This window comes from Sarcophilus harrisii, chromosome 4 (assembly GCF_902635505.1).
Source record: "Sarcophilus harrisii chromosome 4, mSarHar1.11, whole genome shotgun sequence".
Lineage (NCBI taxonomy): Eukaryota > Metazoa > Chordata > Mammalia > Dasyuromorphia > Dasyuridae > Sarcophilus > Sarcophilus harrisii.
Window position 1 is genome coordinate 456,023,438 of NC_045429.1, and position 6,100 is coordinate 456,029,537.

A 6,100-nucleotide genomic window follows, 5' to 3' on the forward strand; every position below is an offset into this window, starting at 1 on the left:
TCCATCCTTGAGCATTAACTAGGTAGCTGCATGATCCTGAAAGAGTCACTTAACCTCTGCCTCAGTTGAGCTGAGTTGAGAGGGTTGAGCTAGATCATGATTTCTTAACCTGGGATCTATGAACTTTTTTTTTTTTAAAAGAACAAATGTGATATCTGTATTTCATTGTAATTGGCTGCTTTGTGATTGGGTGTATTTTATTTGATACGTTTCTGAAGAGTTCCTGTGCTCCAGATACCCAGGACACAGACAAGGTAAAGGAGCCCTGGCCAGGTCTAGATATTCTTTGTGATCTTCTCTATCTCTAGGACTGGAATCCTAATGAACCAACAATCACCTACTAATAAAAAAGGAAACAGGCTCAGGGAGGGGAGAAAACTTGGCCAACGTCTCCCCAAAGGGAGCTACAGCTAGCTGTCTGTTGTTCTCCCCTCCGTTTCTCTCTCCAGCCTCAGTTTTCTCAGAAGTAAAACTAGGGGATTGGACTCAGTGTTTTCTGAGGCTGTTTCCAGCTCTAAATCTAGGATCCACAACTCCCTCTTCCCTTCCTCAGACTCAGAAGGAAGGAAGCATTAATTAAGTGCCAACTGAGTTCTTTCCATAGATGATCTCATTTGAGAAATTGATCGGCTTTGGGAGAAGGGGAGCAGTCGTTTTTCCCTTTCTCCAAACCACCCCCTGACCATTGCCCGGCTTGTTAGGACTCGGCACCGGCAGGCCAGCTCATCCATCCCCGAGGAATACTGCAGATACTGCTCCTGGGCAGGCTAGCTTCCAAACATCCCAGAATTCTTGGGGGCAGGCGCTGGGGTTTGAACAAGTCTGAGCAAGAAAAGAGGCTCAGAACTGTCGTGGAGGATCAGTGAAAGGGACCAGACTGAATGCTTTGTCCCTCCTCCCATGGAGAAGTGGGCCGGGGCCGTGGGATCTGCCGCAGCCTCCAACTTATCATCCAGTCATGTTCTCATTGTTGAGATGAGCAAACTGGGGGACTTGGGAGTTTAAGGGGCTTGCCCTAATCTGACAGGCGGTATTAGAACTGGGAGAGACCCTGTCACACCTAAGCTGTGTGACCCTGGGAAAGACTCTTGACCTATGCTGGCCTCAGTGTGTTCATCTGTATAAAGGAGATAATGAGAGTACCTATCTCTGAGGGTCATTTAAAAAAGCGAGGTAACATTTGAAAAGGGTTTTTCAAATTGTAAAGCTAGTGGTAGTCATTGTCCAGTCCCCTGATTTTATTGGGTAAAACTGAGACACTGATGGGGGGGGGGGATTGGCAAGGAAGAAAGGGAGGAAAGCATTTTATAGCAGATCCACATGTACCAGGCTTTGTGCTAAGCATTTTACGAATATTATCTCGTTTGATCTGTGGTGATGGGATTGATCGTTTCCATAATCTATGTGATGTGTGTAATATTATGCTAAATATTTAGCTTACCCGGGGCTTCCCTGTTTTCCAGGAGTCCCTGACTTGGAAGCTGGGATCACAGCCAGCGCTGCAGCTGATGATTAGTCAGGTCCCCAGACGGGTTAACAATACCTGTGCTTGTAACTCCAAAGTGAACTGAAGCAGCTGCTTCATGTCTGCCCCCACCTGGGTTAGCCATGGCTCTGGGCCTCGCTGAACAAGACTCAGCGACCCTAATGGCTTGGAGGTGTTCCCATAAGACCCAGAGAAGCCTGTGTAGTGCTCCCCCACCTGGGGTTTTCCTGCTTTAAAACCCTCCTCCTGCCATAAGCCAGGAAGCGCCCTCCTTAGGAAGTTGGCAAAACCTACAGGAAACCAGGGAGGGGAGGGTTGTTTTCATCCCCATTTCATAGATGAGACAGATAGAGGCTTTCCCCAGGATCACCCAACTAGTAAGTGTTTGAGGCTAGATTTGAGCTTGCCAGGCCTGGAGTGCTCCCCTCTGCTCCGTCTAATTGCCTGAACAAGGAGAAAGGCATCCTTGGAAGGAGGTCCCTATGGGGATGGGGTTTTGGAGACTGGAGTGGGTGCAAACTAAGAGACCCCACGGGCCAGACTGAGGCTTGGGAATGGTGAGCTCTCCACCACTGTGAAGGAGGAAGCAAATACCCTTCAAGGGGTAGATCACCCCCTTGCCATGTTAGCATCCTGAACAAAATCTCAGCCATATTCCCCTATTTAGAGCTCAGCTTAAGGTTGGGAAGGATCCCTGGGAGTCCCATTCCCTGGATAGGACTCCTCCCTATCTCATTCCTGAGACACTAAAGTGAGGAGGACACATCTTGGGGTAGCACCGTCTGCTTGGAGGCCAGTCTCATTGTTGGGAAGATTGAAGTCAGGTCCACTCTGGCCCCAGGCCCATCCACTGCCCCAATACCCAAAGGCTGAGGTCAGAGGCTTGTTGAACTGATCAGAGCAAATGACCTTTCTTCATAGAGGTCTGGGGAAATGGTGCTGCCTTCAATCCTTCCCCCCCGCTCCCCTTCTTCTTCTTTCTTCTTCTCTCTCTGCCTCTCTCTCTGTCTCTGTCTCTCTCTCCCTCTGTGTGTGTGTGATCTCCCTATCCTCAATGAAAAAAATCCCCAAATAACTGGGACGTAGTCACACAGGATGAAGTTTTACTGTAGAAATGAGAAGTTTCTTTGCCTCGATTCCTTAATTAGGTGCAAAAGTCTCTTTATTGGATCAAGAAGAAAACAGCACGATTGAAAAAAATGAATCAGCAATACTTTGGGGGCCTTAAAGTAGCCTAATCTGGGAATTTAAGGCAATCAAGGCTGGAATCGAATCCCATCTAGGACTGACCCTGCAAGGAGGAGGGAAGAGACCGGATGATCCTCCTCACTCTGACGGCCAGTTCCCTTCCTCCTGTCCCAGCACCCCTTGAGTCATGGCGGAGCGTTGTCTTGCCTAGAGACACCCCCTTCAGCAAGTTCTTTGAGTCAAGATTATTCATGGCCCACTGGAGGGAGCAGATGTTTCAAATAAACATAGAGCTAGGAGGAAGAGCGTGGCTTTGGGGAATAGAACCTTGGACCTTATGGATCTCCTGCCCGGTGAGGGCCAAGCTCAGCTGAAACCCCATCCCAGGGGATTCTGTGACATGAAGAGGGACTTTGAGTTTCTGCAGGACCCGCCCAGGAGTGAGGAATTGTTTTTGCTACCTGGGTATCCTACATGTGTGCCTCAGTGTTCTAAAGCTGTGCCCATTTTCCCCAAAGATGTAAATATTTAATATTAATCATAATAACCAGCATTTATATGGCATGTGCCGGACACTGCACTAAGCACTTTGTCAGTATTATTTTGCTTGATTAGGAGGGTGGAAAGGTGTGTTCCTTAGGTTTCAGGAAGAGTGATGGTGTTTTTGCGTCTTTGCTAAGAGCCCATCATGTATGTGGCTGGTTGTTGAAGGAAACACTGATGGGGCCTGTGAGTAACGGGAGTAAAACCCTAGCCGGGATCATTACCTGCAGCTTTCAAACTCTAGTGTAGTCTGAGGAGTAACTAAGGGGGAGTCACACACCCGAGCGGAGATTATCTCAGGCATTCTTTGGGGAGCGCAGCGCTCTAAAAAGCAGGCCCTGGAAGCCGAGCAATCAGTCTCTCTGCATTGGGAGAAACGGCCCTGTTAAAACCCATCCTTGTCACCAAACACTCTAGAGATGAGACCTTTAAGGTGCCTTAGTTCCTTCTCCCCCCTCCCCATTTTACAGACAAGAAGGTAGTAAGCCATGGGGGGTGGGTTGAAGCTAGATCATCTCCCATGCCGGGGCTCTGCCCACTGTGCCAGACTGCCCTCTTCCATGGTCATTTCTATGCCCACTGTGCCATCTTCCCCCCTCAGCTGAGGGCATCTTGCTTGCCACTCGCCCCGGGGTAGTTTTTGGTCCTTGTCCCAGGTCCTGAAGCCTTCAGTTTCCCCTCCAGATCAAAGTCCAGTTACTTCTGGGTCCGCTGCTTCTTTTCAGCACCAGCTCTACCCCTCCAAAATGGCAGGGGAAGGGGGGAGGGGGATGACTGGAAGGAAATAGACTGGGAGGTATGAGGGCATATGTGTGTAAATGTGTGTGAGTGTGTATGAGTGTCTATGTAGTAGCCGTGTATACATGAGTGTGCAGAGTGTGAACATGCATGTGGGTTGCACTGAGTTGTGACATGTGAATGTGTGTGTATAAGTGTGAAAGTGTGTGCACACACGTGGGTGAGCGTGCCCGGGAGTGTGTGTGTCTGTGTGTGTGTGTGAAGGTGGCCGGCCCCTCCTCCTCCATCCACACTCTGTTTCTGCCTCACCGGGGAAACCTGACCTTGGCTCCTCAGGACCTTAGGCCCGTGCCGGTTTTATTACATTTTGATGTTTTTGGAAATTGGACAGATTCAGTTTTGACTGGAACGGAGCCGCTCTTGGGGACTTGGGTTCAATTGCCTCAGTCAGTTCAAAACCAAAGATCCTTTTTTTTAATTAATTTTTAAAATTAATTGGGTTTTTTTTTTTCTGGTTATACATATACACCAACTTTTAAATGCACATTTCTTTATGAATCGTGTTGGGACAGAAAAATCAGAATAAAAGGAAAAAAATCACAAGAGGGAAAAAAACAGAAAAAAGAAGCGAACCTAGCACGCGTCGACTTACAGTCAGTCTCCTCAGTTCTCTCAGGATGCAGACGCATTTTCTGTCCCAAGTCGATTGGGATTGCCCGGGCTCACCGAAGCCCTGAGAAGAACGAGTCTGTGACAGTCGATCATGGCGCATTGTTACTGTTACTGTGTACAGTGTATTCCCGGTTCTGCTCGTTTCTCTCAGCATCCGTTCATGTAAATCCTTCTAAGCCTTTCCCAGATCAGTTGGTTCAGATGAGGTAAATGCAAAAGGGACATTACACTAGCTCCCTTTTGATTGGACATTTCCAAATTTGATGACAGGAAATGCATTATAAGGATCTGTAGAAAGTAAGTGTTCTGATAGGCCCCTAATAGCTGTGAATAATTAGCATAAGGAAGGACTGATATTGCCTGCTTGCATTGGTTAAAAATGAGCCGAGGGGGGAGGGGCTATAAACGTTTTTGTTCTTTGTCCAGTTCCCTGCACACCTTGGCTTTATGTTTGAACAGTGGGAGCCGGGCCCTTTATCATGAGAAGGAATAAAGACTTTTCTGAAATAAACAAATCATCTTGTTCATCATTTTTGTAGAACAAGAATATTCCATGTGAATACCATGATTTATGTAATCATTCCCCATTGACAGGCATCCGCTCATTTCCCAATTCCTGGCCCCCACAAAAAGGGCCCCACAAAAAGGGCCCCCACAAAAAGGGCCACCACAAACCTTTTTGCACACGTGGCTCATTTTCCCTTTTCTATGGTTTCCTTGGGATACAGGCCCAGCTGAGACACAGCTGGCTCAAAGGGGATGCACGTTTTATAGCCCTTTGGACATAGTAAACCAAAGATCCTAAGAACCTTGCGGCGGCAGCGTTGTCTGCTGGGAAGTGAGGTCGCTGTGTTTGTGTCCCCATAAAAGGAAGGCAGGAGGGTCTCTCGTTTTGATTTCTCTAGGACTCAGAAAAAGGTTTCCTTTCCAGCTGCTCTGAGAGACGGCTCTTCTGAGTCCCCCCTGGACAGAGGAACAGACTGAGATCCCAAGGAGCCGGGCTTTGCCCGGAGTCAAGGAGCGAGCTGGTGGCTGCAGCCTGGCACCGTGGAGCCGGTTCTGGGTCAAAAGTCAGCTCTCAGCTATCACTCCATCTGCCCCACTGGGGTTTCCTTTTCAGCCCAAAGGAAAAGGCCGAGCCAGGTAACTCCCTTCCAGGCAGGATCCTGGCTCTGGTGAAGGGCTCGCTGTGTGCCAAGCCCAGGAGGGCAGCCCACCCCAGGAGGGGCCCAGGATTCCAGTGCTCCCAGGCTTCTTCACCAAGCTCCCAGTGCTCCAAGCAAGAAGGGAGTTGTACTGCTGGGAGAGCCTGATCCCAGTGAAGTCATTATTCTGTTTATTAAAAAAAAAAAACAAAAAAAAAACCTCCAGATCCCAGAAAACCTGGGAACACAAGGACCAAAATGAAGCAGGCTCCCCCTCTCTTCACAGTGCTTGCAACAATCTGCTGGAAGGAAAGAAGAAAAGTATTTA